This window comes from Panthera onca, chromosome A1 (assembly GCF_046562875.1).
Source record: "Panthera onca isolate mPanOnc1 chromosome A1, mPanOnc1 haplotype 2, whole genome shotgun sequence".
Taxonomy (NCBI): Eukaryota; Metazoa; Chordata; class Mammalia; order Carnivora; family Felidae; genus Panthera; species Panthera onca.
The window spans coordinates 234,513,974-234,529,784 of record NC_138339.1 but is presented as its reverse complement, the minus strand read 5'-3'; the positions used below and the strand labels follow the sequence as shown (position 1 = coordinate 234,529,784).

Here is a 15,811-nt window from a genome sequence, read left to right as displayed (position 1 = left end):
GACTACACACTCCTGAACAACCAGTGGATCAAAGAAGAGATCAGAAGGGAACTGAAGAAGTAGTTTGAAACAAACAAAGATGAAGTCACAGCATATACCAAAATTTATGGGATGCAGCAAAAGCAGAGGAAAATTTACAGTGACAAATGCCTATATGGAGAAACCTGAAAGATCTGAAATAACCTCACTTTATAAATCAAAGAACTAGAAGAAGAACAAACTAAACCCAAAGTTAGTAGAAAGAAGGAAATACCAAAGACAATAGGAAATATCAATGAAACTAAGAGCTGGTTTTTTTGACAGATGGAAAAAAACTATTAGCTAGACTAGAAGAAGGAGAAGGATCAAGTAAATAACATCAGAAATGAAAGGGGACATTACAACTATACCAAAGAAATATAAAGGATCATAAGAGATTACTGTGAATGATTATATGCTAACAATTTAGGTAGCCTAGAAGAAATGGACAAATTCCTAGAAACATACAGCCTACTAAGACTGAATCATGAAGAAATAGAAAAATCTAGTCCTAAAGTAAGGAGATTGAATCCCAACAAAGAAAAGCCTAGTACCAGATAGTTTCCTGGTGATTTCTAAACATATGAGGAAGGATCCTTCTCAAACTCTTCACAAAAATTGAAGAAGAAGAAACACTCTTAAACTCATTTTGCAAGGCCAGCATTACCCTGATATCAAAGCCAGATGAGGATGCTACAAGAAAACAGGCCAGTATCCTTCCTGAATATAGACGCAAAAGATCTTGACAAAATATTAGGCAACTGCTTTTAGTACCACATTAAAAGGATCATATGCTGTAATCAAGTAAGATTTATCTCCGGGATGCAAGGATCTTTCAACATAAACAAATCAAGAAATGTGATATATCACATTAATGGAATGAAAAATAAAAATCATATGATCATCTGAATAGATAAAGAAAAAGCACTTACCAAAATACAACCTCCTTTCATGATTGAAACCTCTGGACAAAGTGGATATAGAGGGAATGTGCCTCAAAATAATAAGGCCATGTAAAATAAGACCATGGCTCACATCATACTCTGCAATGAAAAGCTAAACACTTCTCTTCTAAGATTAGGGTGCCTACTCTTACCACTCCTGTTCAACATTGTCCTAGTAGAACAGTTAGGCAAAAAAAGATAAAAGGAAGAAGTAAATTTGTTTGTTTGCAGATGATATGATCTTATATATGGAATATTCTAAAGACTTCACCAAAAAACTGTTAGAATTGGATTCAATAAAATTGCAGGATACAAATCAACTTACAGAAATTTGCATTTCTATGCACTAACAACAAAGCATCTAAAAAGAAATTAAACAATCTTATTTAAAATAGCATCATAAACTTTAAAATACTTAGGGGTAATTTAACCAAAGAGGTGAATATTTGAACAATGAAAGAAATTGAAGACAAATAAATGGAAGCATATCATGTTGGTTAAATGGAAGAATCAATATTGTTAAAATGTCATACTACCCAAGCAGTCTATGGTTTCAGTGCAATCCCTGTCAAAATTCTGATGGTGTTTTTCACATAAATAGAAAAACAATCCTGAAATTCGTATGGAACCACAAAAGACCCCGAATTGCCAAAGCAATCCTGAAAAAGAACAAAAATGGAGGCATCACCCTTCCTGATTTCAGTCTATCATACAAACTTATAGTAAAACAGTATGGTACTGGTATGAAAATAGACCAATGGGACAGAATTGAGAGCCCAGAAATAAACTCTTGCCTATACTAATATGTGACTGATATCTGACTAATAATACTAATATGTCATCTAATATGTGACTAAGGGGTGAAGAGCCAGTTAGATCTGTGCTTTTGTAATTCAGAGGGCGAATGCTATGAACAAGGGATGGCAATAAGGTTGGAGAGCAGGGATTTGATAACTGACTAGATACGTGAAATGAAGAGGAAAAATAAAATAATTTCCTGATTGTGAGTAAATGGTAAACCACAGAGTTTGACAAGTTGTGAAGGTCTGAGGACCACTGCTGAAGGTGAGACTGGGGGTAGGCCAGTGTTTAAGAATTTCTAAGCACGGAAGCAGATCCCTCTGGACTTTATGTCCTTTCATTTCACCTGCTTTCTTTCATGGTCCAGAGTTTGCAGGAGAGGGGAAAGATCTCTGAGAGATTTTGTGGGTGTAAGTTTTCTTTTCTTTTCTTTTCTTTTCTTTTCTTTTCTTTTCTTTTCTTTTCTTTTCTTTTCTCTTTTCTTTCTTTCTTTCTTTCTTTCTTTCAAATTGTTTAATGTTCATTTATTTTTTGAAAGAGAGACAGTGAATTGGAGGAGGGGAAGAGAGGGAGACACAGAATCCCAAGCAAGCTCCAGGCTCTGAGCTGTCAGCACAGAGCCCAACATGGGGCTTGAACTCACAAACCATGAGATCATGACCTGAGCCTAAGTCGGATGCCCAACCTACCGAGCCACCCAGGCACCCCTGCAGGTGTAAAGTTTCTAATTGGTCTTAGGTGTCCATCACTTTTAACTTCTTACTCACCAGATATTCTTTAATTTATTTGACTTTTTTCCTTATCTCACATTTTATTTTGGAAGTATCTTAGACTTCTTACATGTAACTTTCATTATCGATCCGTTCTGAGAAATATAATGTGGAAATACAAACCAAAGAACATTTCCAAATTTTTGTAAAATCCTCAGTTTAAATACTTTTGCTGTTAATTCATCTTAAAGAAGGAAATCCAACATTAAATCCAAGTTAACTCTGAAGCTGTGGCTAATATGTTTTGGAAAATTGGGTTACTAGGATGAAGTAGCTTATGTGTTTGTAGTTCTTTATAGGTCGTTTCATATCTAGATCAGTGCTTCAAACTCAAAATAGATTTATAATTAGTTGGCCTTCATGCAGGTATTCTTATTCTTTGATGTCAGATTTATAAAGTATATGTATACGTTTTCATCTTGAAGTACTTTATAATAGTGGGAATGAAGACAGAAGTTACCCAGAGTCACCAAGCTAGTCTTGCAAGTGCAGTGATGTGTAGTGTGAGAGAATTTGTCATTGCAGGAGTATGTGCCGGACCTGCTGTGCAGTCATAAAAATATATTCACTTTTCATTATAATCCTATAACTGTCTTCTCACAATCGATCTTTTCTCCAGGTGTCTATTCAACAACAGTTTTACAGGCCTTTAGTTACAAAAGTTGTATCAGCCTGATACATGTTACATGATACAGATTATTTCACAAAATAATGTGAGCTATTGTTTTGTATGACAGGTGTCATTTAGAAGTATTTAACTCTTTAAAGGTATACAACATTGATTTATTAGTAGTAGCAAGGCTTTTCCAACATGTAGGAGGTGTTAAGAGTTTGTTAGAATCTAAATTTGTACCTCTTTTGTGAACTGTTTGAAAATTGGTTTTCCGCACTACCTTTACGTTTTGGGATTAGTCTAGTTCTGATAATCATAAGATGTCCCCCCCCCCTTTTGTATAGTCTTTTGTGCGTTGTCTCTTGGCTTCCAATCACTCAAAGTATATACTTTGTTAAATCATAGCTTTTATACACGATTTAAATTTTTTTACCTCTTTGCTATTTTTTAGTTTTATATAACTAAAAGATCATAGATCTGTGAATGCTACAAATAAAACTTGAAACTTCGGGTAGTCTTTTGTTTTAAGGTCTCTTGGTCCTCTTTTTGTTCATAGAATATAATAGTAGCAGCTTTAACTTTTTTAAAGTTTATTTTTGAGAGAGAGACAGAGAGAGTGAGCAGGGGAGGGGCAGAAAGAGAGGGAGAGAGAGAATCCCAAGCAGACTCTGCACTGTCAGCACAGAGCTGATATGGGGCTGGAACTCACAAACTTGGGAGATCATGACCTGAGCTGAAACTTAAGAGTCAGATGCTTAACCGAAAGAGCCACCCAGGTGCCCTGATAATAGCAGCTTTAAATGAAAAGCTTCTGATAGCTTGTACTCCATGCATTGCCGGATAAGTTGTTAGGAGGGAGTTTGAATCTGTGTGTGTTAATGATAAGCAAAGAATAGTCTATTTATTAGCTCATCTTGGTAGAGGAGGTGTATTCATTTACACATGACCCATTTATTGCTGTAGTGAACTTGCCTAAGAGTATTTTACCGGAAGCAATTTGTAATACAGTTGGTAGTCACACTTCCTGAACAGAGCCAATGTAGCATATGGTTGGAGATGCTTTCCGCAATCAAACTGCTGGGTTTGAGGTCCCGGTTTGCTGCTCTCCAGCATTGTGACTATGGATCCCCTGTTTCCTTTTATGTAAAATGGGATAACAATAATGTGTTGTTGTGATGCCATTATTAAACAATGCTTGCACATAAAGGACAGTCTGTGTCATCAGTTATGTCACCTACATAACTGATACTTGTTTTTTTATAACTGAGTTTAAAATAGTACTGTGGGCAGTCAGTAACTTAATTATTACTGAAATTATCTTCTTCCTCTGTGTGTGTGTGTGTGTGTGTATATACATATAGGTGTGTATATATGCACGCATATACACACATATAGTTAGCTATATTCATCTGTTTGTGTATATCTCTACTGTATATATGCAGATATATAAATGTACATATGTGTATATATGTATTTATGTGCACGTATTTGCATATGTATTTTAAAATGTGCTTATGTATGTGTACATAAATATTTCTGTAGAGAAACATGGAGCCATGCTGGCTATATATAACTATATACATGTAAATGACATATTTTATGTACACAATTTCAGAGCATGTGTGGCATGAACTTTAACATGTATTTAGCTTAAGTGCTTAATATAGTACTTGGCTGTGGAAAGTGCTTGGTACATATTATAATATTCTTCTAGGAATCTTATTCCTTGTCTGCCTGCCAAGAAGTCAACATTTATTGAATATTCACCTGTGGAGAAATGGGCTTTCTGATATTTTGGAAAGTTGGAGGCAAAGGTATATAGTTCCCATTCCTGGGAAATAACTTTGCTTCCTCCCTTCAGATAATAGTGAGTTTGCTTTAAGAACTAGGAGAACACAGCCCTTGTAAATCCACTAATAGAGTAATTTTTTACGGAATGGTATGAAAGTGTCAAATGTAAAAGGTTAGTTAATGTTAATATTGCTACAAGACGTCAGCTTCTCCAATCTGGCACGGCCCTGCCTTTCAAGGAGAGACTCACTGGGAGCTGATGCCCCTCCTTTACCCCCATCCACTCTGAAATATGCTGCATGTTTCATTATTCTGTGTGGCCCTCTGCTTTCTGGTTAGATGTTACATCTTCACCTAGTTACAGTGAGACCCTATCCAGTTCTACCTTATGTGTAATTGGTGCTGGGGCAGTGAGTGAGTGAGTGGAAGGAAACAGGGAAGAAGAGAGAAGTTTCTTCTTGCCAGTTTTTAACTTGTTTGAAGCACTGTATTTGGAACTGTTCTTAGGCAAGGTGAGTTTATCACTCCTTTATTCCACTCCTGTTTATTTTTGTATCGAAAATAGCAAATTTTAGTTTTGGAACTTGTTACTCAACTTTTAGATTATTGACGGTAGCTTCCTAATTACCCTTCTTGCCTCCAATGTTGATATTTCTGTTGTGTGCTAATGTGTGATCTTTCTGTAAGTTTAGTCTAGTCAGACCTTGTTAATTTTATTGTGTTTAACACTGTCAAATATATCTATGTAATTCTGTTGAAATTTTCTTAGTTTTATTTATCTTTGGCATATACCAAATTTAATTCTTTTCCCACTGTAATTTTTTCCCCAGAATTCTAGGAAACCCTATTTTTGTACTTGAGTAGGGATAGTTCCATTTAACTGGTTGTTTCTTGTTTTTCTGTACATAGAATTGAATTGAAAATACTGTTAAGTACATGGCATACTATCATTGTCACTCTGTGCAAGGTCCTATATTTTATTTTTCATTCTCCCATCTCTATCCCATCTCTTCTCCTACTATAATCAACTCCTGTTCTTTTCTTTTCTTTTCTTTTCTTTTCTTTCACTTCATTTCATTTCATTTCATTCATTTATTTATTTAGAGAGAGAGCTCGAGCAGGGGAGGGGCAGAGGGAGGAGAGAGAATCTTAAGCAGTCTTCACGCCCAGCGCGGCACCAGGCTCGATCCCACAACTCTGGGATCATCACCTGAGCTGGAATCAAGAGTCAGACACTCAACTGACTGAGCCACCTAGGTGCCCTCTCATTCTGATTTCTTGAGTATAGATCCTTTCAGCCCCTATTTTAATCTAAATATCTTTATTATATACTTGTACCCATGAAAATATTGTTTGGGTATGGTTTAGTCTCATTCCTCTTAAAAATGTTATGTTTCTGCTTAGCTATATGTAGACCCAGTTCATTGCTTTTGACCAGATATTCTCAATACTGTATATGTACACACCATGTGTTACTTATGTATACATAGTATGCCTCTATTTGCTTCCACAACAGTGTCCTCCTTTGACACTATATGAAACCTTTCCTATGGTATATAATCAATCAAGAAAGGAACTGCTGGTGTAGGAAGTATACATACTTAATACCACTACTCCAGATTGCTTTAGAAAATGTACCAGTTTATACTGTTATTAATAGTACATGAGGTTACCATTCCTTTACGTCTGTCACCAGTTTAAATGAGAACCTTTCAATAATGTTAAATGTTAATCTTTAAAGATACTGGAAACAAAAATAGAAGGGAAGAGTGAGAGGGTAGAAGTCTATTGATTTCTTTATGTAGAAAAACTTTTGTAGCCAGATTTTTATTTATAAATTCAGGTTTTACGCTGTGTTGCTAATGACAGAATAAACCCTCTGCATGTGAGAGACAGAGCTGTAATGTAATGACTTCAGATCCCATCCGGTTCATTTGTTCAACAATGAGCATTCATAACAATCTTTTCAATTACAGAGTGTTGTCGACAAGGTAGAATGTACATTAAGGGAGAAGAAGACATTTTTAGGGTGTCGTAATAACATCAATCTTGAATAATTAAAATAATACTTGGAGTATAATATGAATATTTAAGAAACATTTGAGTATATTCGTATGCCTGATGTAATAGTACTTTTAAGAAAACAGTATTTGGGGCCAAGTGGAAATAAATTAGTGGATATGTGAAATAGCAAGAAAGACCAACCATTTGGGAGAAAAATACTATGCATTGATTTCTGGTTTTAGCGTTTCTTAGTTCTTGGACCATGAATGTTAAGGAGAAGAAAAATGATTATAGACAACGAATATTAAGATATGGTTCTTGAAGTCAAGATGCAGTGACTATAAATAACTTTATAATGTTCAGAAAAATGGCACTTTGAGAAGTTGATTTAAAAAGATTGGTAAGTAGTTTACTTCGATGGAAAACCCCCACATGTAATGATATTCGATCATGTTACTGTAATCTTATAACTGAACAGACAGGAAGGGACCAAGAGTTACTTTCTGACTTCCAAGCTCAGCAGTTTGTTAAATTCTGCATAGCTGTTTCTCCAAACAAGGTGAAGATGAGTTTAAAGTGTGAGAACTAACAAGTTTAGCGTGAATTGCTTGAGATCATGTAGATGGGAGATACTCACTTGTAGGTTTACAAGAAGGTTTATAATTTCTTGGAGCTTGGCATCTGGAGCTGCCAAGAAACTCGAAAGTAATTCCTGAAAGGGCATTCTTTTTCACTGCTGTATCTTGGAGACTATACCTGTGCCAAGCACAGGAACCTCCCCCAAAGTGCCAAGAAATCCCCTCAAATCTAGAATTAGTAATTTTAGTAATTTTTAAAATAAACTTGGGTTGCTGACAAAAAAGTTAATTTCTAGATTTCATTTGTCGGACGATCGAAAGAGTCGAATGTGTTAATATAACAAGGGATTTTAAGCAAAATATAGTGTGGCTAATTAGAATGTGCTCTCAGAGTGTACCCAATTTAAATGAAAGGAAGTGTTGTTTCAGTTTGCTTTAATGCACTATAACTTCATGTGAGATTATTGGGCATAAGGCCATCAAGAATGCACCGGTGGTCAAAGTTTATTAGTCTGCCGTAGCAAATGACAGTGGACGTCTGGGAACTGTGAGGTATCTCAGCAAGAGGGAGTGGGCAAGGGCTTCGGAGGGTTTGGGCTTGGGCTGCATGGTCTTAAGGAAAGACTGGGGGAGTAGATCAGCTCTGGATTGGATACTCTCATGAAATGGGGTCTGTTTGGTAATTGGGTATCTTAGCATTCTCTTCAAGAGTAGGAGTGAAGCAAAGCTGGGACTCACTGGTAAGAGAACAGTAATCACTCATAAAAGGGCCATTTTAGTCATTCTGCAGCTGTGCTGTTGCCTTAGGCAAACTTTATTTCCTGTGTGCCTTTGTACTGGCATTGCCTCTAATCTGTTAGGTATATCACAGTCTGATTATCAGCGGAGTTTATTTTCGCTGTTCTCAGCCCCTCATTTTGGCCAAATTCAGCCATTCAGGACACTGTTCTGTAAAATCCAGATCTTCGCTCTTGCCAGAATTCCATTGATCAGGAGGCTGTTCAGAGAACCTCAGTTGTTGGACTGAAGTGAGTTCTTTATGTATACTTTTTGTTGTTGTGAGGTTAGTTGTTGAATCATCCAAAGCAAAAATGGCCGTGCACATGTAGGACTCTGGAGTCATTTGAGCACTGCAGTATGGCACATGCTGAGATTAACAGGTTTTGTAATCTGTTTCTAAGCAAAGAGCCAAGTCCCAAGTGTGGTTTTGGTGTAGACAGAAACTTTGCTAGGTTTGACATCACAGGGGCTCCCTGTTCTGTTTACTATTTTGAGTTGACTATTTCAGGAGTTGCTTAGTAGTTGAGTGTGATTGCCCAGGAACTAGAGTGAGCGGAGTTGCACCCAAAAGAAAGTGGCTAAAATCTCAGTAATTAGCTTGTTTGCATTATTTTAGTGAAATCATGAGCAAATTGTAGCCAGGTATTGGATTCATACAAGGAGTGATTAGGATTATAAAGAGCAATATTAAGGGTATTGTTATTAGACATAGCAGATGTCTATTAATAATTCAGAAATTTAAACCAGCATAGAGGATAGAAAAGAGCTGTGGAATGAGAGCATGCAGATTTAAGCCTGACAGTCTTTGGTTCTTGCCATTTAGATCTTGTTCCATGGGTCCTGGGTGGAAGCTGTCTCATTCTCTAGGATCATCTTCTGGAGGATTCTTAGGAATCCTCAATTTGAGGTCTCTGGCTGGGACGGTCTTCCAGTAATTTGAGGATGTGTTGTCATGTCACGGTAATTGAGAGCTGTGCATCCAAGGAGTTCTGCTGTTGTAGTTGTCAACAGAGTATGGCAAGGTCATTTCCATGGGGGTTCAAGTGCAGTCTTTCCCTAATGATGCTTCAAAAATAGCCAGTCACCTAATCTGGCAGCGTATAGAGCTGATTAAGTATCTAGCCAGGGAAGATAAGGTTGAACAGCTCTGGAAAATTAGGTTAACCAGAATTTTTAGAATGGGAGAAAGCAGCTCCTCTGTTGATGTGTATGTATATAATACACAAGGATGTAAGGCTTTAGTCAGTGGTTACCCAAGGAGTTAGAACATATTGTGAACAGTGAGGACTTGAACCAATCTGCAAGGCTTCTTGATTTCTACCATCAAGTGTGTTATGTTCGTTCTTAATTGACTAGGATACTGAAACCTAGAAACAAAAATATTGAAACAGTCATTGTACCAGTTTTTCTCTAAGAACATGAGTCTGCCTCTTCTCAGCTCAATGTACATAAATCACCAAACATATGTACATATGTATATATATGTGTATATATGTATATGTACACATATATATACACACACATACACACACATATGTATATGCACATTAATACATTTTATTTGCATTTAATGTATAACGGCTGAACTCCTTTAATTTGTCAAATAAATCAATTTGGAGAGAACAGAGTTTTTAAAATAAGAAATCCAAAGGTACGTTAAGTGTAAAAGACATCCGCTTTATTATTTTGATTTTGGGACCTAAATTCACAAAAGGCAAAATCAGATGATAATAATATGTGAACTTTAGTCGTGGTATCCAAAGGTAAAAAGTAGTTCCTAAGCCATATTTGAAAATACTAATTGCAGTAAGAACAATAATTATTAGGACCTTTAATCTTTTTAAATAGATTTTATTAAAAATGATTTAAAATATGTCTAAGGCCCAAGGATGTATCTTTAAGAGCATTCTGTCCCAAACTGGAAATACTAAGGTTATTAAAAATACCAAATACTTAAGCAAGTTAGGGGGCTGAATTCACATCTCTGTAGCATTCGGCCGGGGCAGCTCATTGTCGTGCACAATCGCTGAGATTCGTGCTGTGGTCTAACATATCCTCCCAGACCTTTTCCCTCGGTAGCCGTCATACTGCAGCACAACAGTGACGGTTGCTTATGATCTGCTTACAGATTATTGCATAATAAACATAATTACATCTTCAGGTTAACACGTTACGCTTCATGTAATTCACAATTTTTACTACGCAACTAACAGTGATCGGCTCAGCTGTTTCTTTCTTTTTTGCTTCTCCCGTAAAGCATGACTTTGTCCATGAAGGAAGTACTGTACTGATTTACATTCTGGCTCAAGCTCCTTGATCTGGCTGACGACTCTGTAATGTTTTTCTGTCATTGCAGCTGACAATGTAGTTCTCCAGAGCAGGCTCTTACACCCCAAACAACTTCTCTTGACGCTGTAATCAATACCTCATGATTTTACGTAGTGCAGTTAGGCCAGAGCTTCTGGCTTCTAAAACCGCTGTTGAGAAGTCCACAGGTATCCTGATTCCTGATTCTTTTTTTAAAATTTATTTTTATTGAGATATAATTCACATATAGCATTGTGTAAGTTTAAGTTGTATAACTTGTTGACTGATAAATTTGTATATTGTAATATGACTACCACTGTAGTGTAGCTAACACTTTTTTTCCCCCTAGTGGGAACAATTAAGATACAGTCTCTTAGCAACTTTGAAGTTTATAATATAGTATTGTTATCTATAATCACTATCCTGTTCATTAAACATCTCCCTGTGCCCCTCGCCCCAGGTAGTCACCATTCTACTTTCTGTTTTTACGAGTTCAGGGATTCCACATATAAGTGATATCGTACGGTATTTTCTTTATGGGATTTATCTCACTTAGCTTAATGTCCTCAGGTTCATCCGTGTTGTCACAAATGGCAGGATTTTCTTCTTTCTCGTGGCCAATATTGATCCTTTCTAAATGGCCCATTACCTGTCTCCACCGGAAGCTTGTAAAATCCGCTCATCTCCACTTTTCTGAAAGATGTAGGTATTGTGTCTTGATGTGGGTCTGTTTTCAGCTATTTGTGGTGGGAACTCATTGGACCCTTTCAGTTTTAGAAACCCTGTCATTCAGTTTGGGAAGTTGCCTTGAATTACTTCTTTTCTCTGTTCTTTCTTTCTTAACTGCTAATTACTTGTATATTGGATTTCACGGACTGGTTGTCTAATTTTTCTGGTTTTCTTTCACATTTCTTATTTTATTCTATTTTCTAGAAATATCTCTTCAGCTTTATCTTCCACTCAACCAGTTCTACTTCCAGAGTTATCTCGTACTGTCAGTTCTCTGATCCTGGAGGATTTTGCTGGATGCATCTCTTGGGTCTTATTCATCAGTTAGTGTTTGTCCACTTACTTTCTAGTTTCCAAAGTTTTATGCTGCCTCCTCTCCATTTCTCATCCATGTGAGTTAATATTTTTAAAAAATTTCTTTGCCATTTTTTAGTAGGGTTTTAGGAAGGAAGTGAAATTTCATATGTGTGTTCATTACTCTTTTGTACCAAAACACTGCTCATTTTTTTTACCCGCTCCTTTACGGCCATTTTCTATTACTGGCTTTACTCTTTCGTCATGGTTCCATTCTCTTCTTTCGGCTTCCTCATGTAACACACTTTCCCTCAGCTTTATTATTTTTAATGTAGTATTTTGTCATACTTACGTTTTTTTACTCTCCCTGAAGTGAAGCGCATATACTCTGTGTACCCCTCTTTGGACACAGATGACACAGCTGACCCCCTCCCATCTTCCCTCTGCCTGTTTCTAAAATCTCATCCATCCTCAGGACTGTGAGCATGTTTCATGATGTTAAACTGCTGCTGCTACTCTCTGCTATTCTCTGAGCATGTCACACCTTCCCCATCTTCTGTATTTTTGTACGTATCGTTCCCACTTTCTGGAACGTCTGCTCTTGCTACTGATTTCTCTCCACAGCCCCTCCCTCCTTTCCTCACCAACTTCTGAAATCTTGAAAATCTCTGCTTAGGTAGCCTCTTTCTGAAGCTTTCTTTCATCTTGCTTCAACCCTTCAAGTTGTAGTTGGTCCCTTCTATTTATAGCACTTAAAACACTATATTGCAGTTATTTATTTATGCAGGCTGACTACTTTAACCGGATCATGACTGAAACTGGGGAACAAATCCTTTTCCTCTCCAATGTGCCTTTTTACTAAAAAGTGACTGTGTGGATGGATATATAAATAAATGTGCTCTGTAAACCACAAAGTGCTGTTATGACAGTAATTCAATGATTTTCAAGAGGAGGTTGCCTTTTTGATTATCAAACATCTAAAGTTTTTCTATTCTCCCATTTCACCTTTCTTGCTCATCACTTACCTTTATAAAATATAACACATATAATTACTTGGGATGGGGGAGAGAACTGTTTGCAGATTAGAATTTTTCAGTTCATTGAGAAGACATTTGCATATGGCAGCTTGGCCATTTACATACGAGAGAAATTCAGGGCTGTTGTTAAGGAGGTGAATGGGTAAGTCTTGGGTTTAATTTATTTTCTTTCCCACCACTCTCTTTCTCCTTAGAGTGCCCAGATCTAGGATGCTATCCTCAAATAGTACCTATAACAATCCCTTGTACTCACTCCTGGGTTAACCATCTGGTTAAACCAGTACCGTGTATGTGAAAGTGTCTAGCAGACGTATTCTAGTCCTGACGTCATTTTATTTTTGCATCCCCCTCTTCAACTTCATGTTTTTAATTCTTTCACACATCATTCAGACATAGTGAACATTGAGTGTAGGTACACTTAATGTATTTTTAAAATAATGAGTGCCCGTGGGGCTTTACTAGAAAGTATGTTATAAAGCCGATTGTCATAAGACAGATCTTTTTTTCAGAAAAATAATGTTGGAATTGGGATTTTTTTTTTCCCCCACAGCTAAGGATTTGGTGTAAATATATTGCAATCACGAAGATAAAGCTACGTATGTTTTAATAATTTGAGATAATAAAGTAGTAAATGTACTTAAATGAATAGATTTTATTCAACCAAACCTCCTTTCATCCTTTCAAATCTTGAACTCTACCACCTTTGCCCGTGCTTTTATTTTTTAGGTTTATTTATTTGGAGAGGGAGTGGGGGAGGGGGAGAGAGAGAGGGAGAGAGAATCCTAGGTAGTCTCCGTGCTGGGAGCATGGAGCCAGATGCGGGGCTTGAACTCAGGAACCGTGAGATCATGATCTAAGCCGAAGTCCGGAGTCGGGACGCTTCACTGACTGAGCCGCCTAGGTGCCCTCCTCTTACTTTTAGTATATGACCTAATTTCCAACATCAGGAAGATTCGAAGCCATCGGGTGAGAACTCTCCCTGAAAGTGTTTCTCCTTCTAGCCTTGTTTAATTTCTCCTCAGCATTTTCGTCTTTGCTCTCTTAACTTTTACCTGCCTCTCCCTCTTCCGTCAGCAGCTCCTTCGCTCTGGATTCTTCCTGGCCGTACTTAACCTATTCAGTTCTCTTCCCTCTTAAAATAATAGTAACTCTGTAAGCTTGCGCATCAGTCCAGCTACCGGTGTGCTTTCTCCCTCTCAGATGTCTCCGTTTGTCATCTTAGTTTGCTTGTGCCCCATTCGTCGCCAGCTGCTGCACTGCGGACTCTGCCATTACATCACCTCAACTGTTGTCGCCCGGTCTGCTCTCTGGTGACTTCATCGTTGCTAAGTTCAGCGAACGCTTCTTCACCTCGCTAGTCTCCTCCGCAGCTTTTGCTACTATTTCCTATTCTACCCTTTTTGAAACTTTTTTTTTTTTTTTTTTTGACCTCTCTGGCGTCACTTGACTCCCATGGCTTTGATTACCGTGTGTCCTAATTATAGTAAACGCGTGTCTTCAGCTTTCTCTCGAGCTTTAGACTTGTTGACTCAGCTTGCCATCCTCACTCTGGTATCTCGGATGTACCGCACACTCGACCTACACGAAACGGAGCTGGCTTCTTCTGCCCTCGGTCCTTTTCCTCCCGTTTCTTATTTCAGTCGGTGATGTTGCTGGTAACCTGCTGCCTCGGCACAAGTCATTATCTTTGGCTCCTCCTCCTTCCTTCTGACCAGTGTCCTGTCACCAAGTGCTACTGGTCCTGCCTCGCCGAGGCACTCCGGTCCGTGTCCTCTGTATGGAAACCACCGTTGTGCAGCCACCGCCGCCGTCTCTCAGCTGAAGTACTTTAACGCTGTTTACTTTTCAGTGGCTTCTCTGCCTCCTGTTCTTATTTGCTCTCCCAAAGCATTCAGAAGGCAGCCAAAGATACGTTTTCCCAATAAAATAGGATTGATGTCTCTTATGAAAGAGATCTTTAACGGAGGGCTTCCTGTTATTCTTGGAGTAAAAAGACTTATGTTCTGGTTCCTGATTGATGTCCTGAGCCTCATCCCCCGTTGTTTACGATGTCTGTTCTCCTCAAATGCTTTTGTCTCGCCTCGTGCATCTTCACGCTGTGTTGCCGTCTTAACTCAAGCCGCGTACACGTACACAAATACACATACCCCCACATCAGCAGTTCTCAAACTCCGGTCTGGGAACCGCTCGTTACCCCCAGAATCCTTTCAGAGAATCCGAAGGTCAACACGATTTTCCTACTAGTGCTGTGATGTCACAGTTGACCCTTGAGTACGTGGGGGTTGGGGGCGCCGACAGCCTGCGCGGTCACCACGGTCTACAATGCACATATAACTTTTAGTTCCCTAAGAACTTGACTACTTAAGCCATAAGATCACATAAACAGCAAATTAAACACATGTTTTTTATGTTACATATGTTATTTCCTGTGTTCTTAACAATAAAGAAAGCTTGAAAAAAGAAAATGTTACTGAAACGAGAAGAGAAAATATATTTACAGTACTGTATTGTATTTGTTGAAAAAAATCTGCATATAAGTGGACCCGTGCACCTCAAACCCATATTGTTCAAGGGTCAGTGGTATTTCCTTTCTCACTGTCTCGTGAGTGTACAGTGGGTTTTTTTCCCAAAGGTGTCATAACGTGACATCATCGCTCTGCTGGCTAACGGATAGGTGCTGTGTATTCTGTTTTTAAAAGTTCCCATTTTTAAAATCGAAGAGGGTAAATACTGATAGATATGACGAGCAAAACCTCACAGGTCCTCAGTGATATCCAAGAGGGTAAAGGGGTCCTGAGTCACAACAGTGTGAAAATTGCCACTTAGGCCCCAGTTGAATGGTGTTTCTTCTGAGAAGTCCTTGCTTAGGTCCTCCCCCAGAGTAACCGTTGAGTAACCTCTGCGGTTTGCGCTTGCCCTATCATAGCGCTTAGATTGTACTGCGGTATGTTAGTTACTTATCTGTCTAGGCCAGCAGACACGGAAAGCTCCATAGAAGAAGGAACTCTGCTGTAACCCCCATACCGAGCACAGTTCTGAATACATAGTAAGTGCTTAGTAAACACATGTTGAGTGAATCTCTTCAAAGGTATTTGGGAGATAGGAGGACTATAACATGTTTGAAATTATAACCATCTTGTACTTT

At 38.1% G+C, this 15,811-nt stretch overlaps 1 protein-coding gene across 3 annotated transcripts in view; it reads left to right on the top strand.

Annotated features, from left to right (window-relative positions):
• The window catches only part of CDK8 (cyclin dependent kinase 8), a 118,057-nt gene that overhangs the window by 38,096 nt on the left and 64,150 nt on the right, over positions 1-15,811 (top strand). The gene's annotated exons all lie outside the window — the stretch shown is intronic.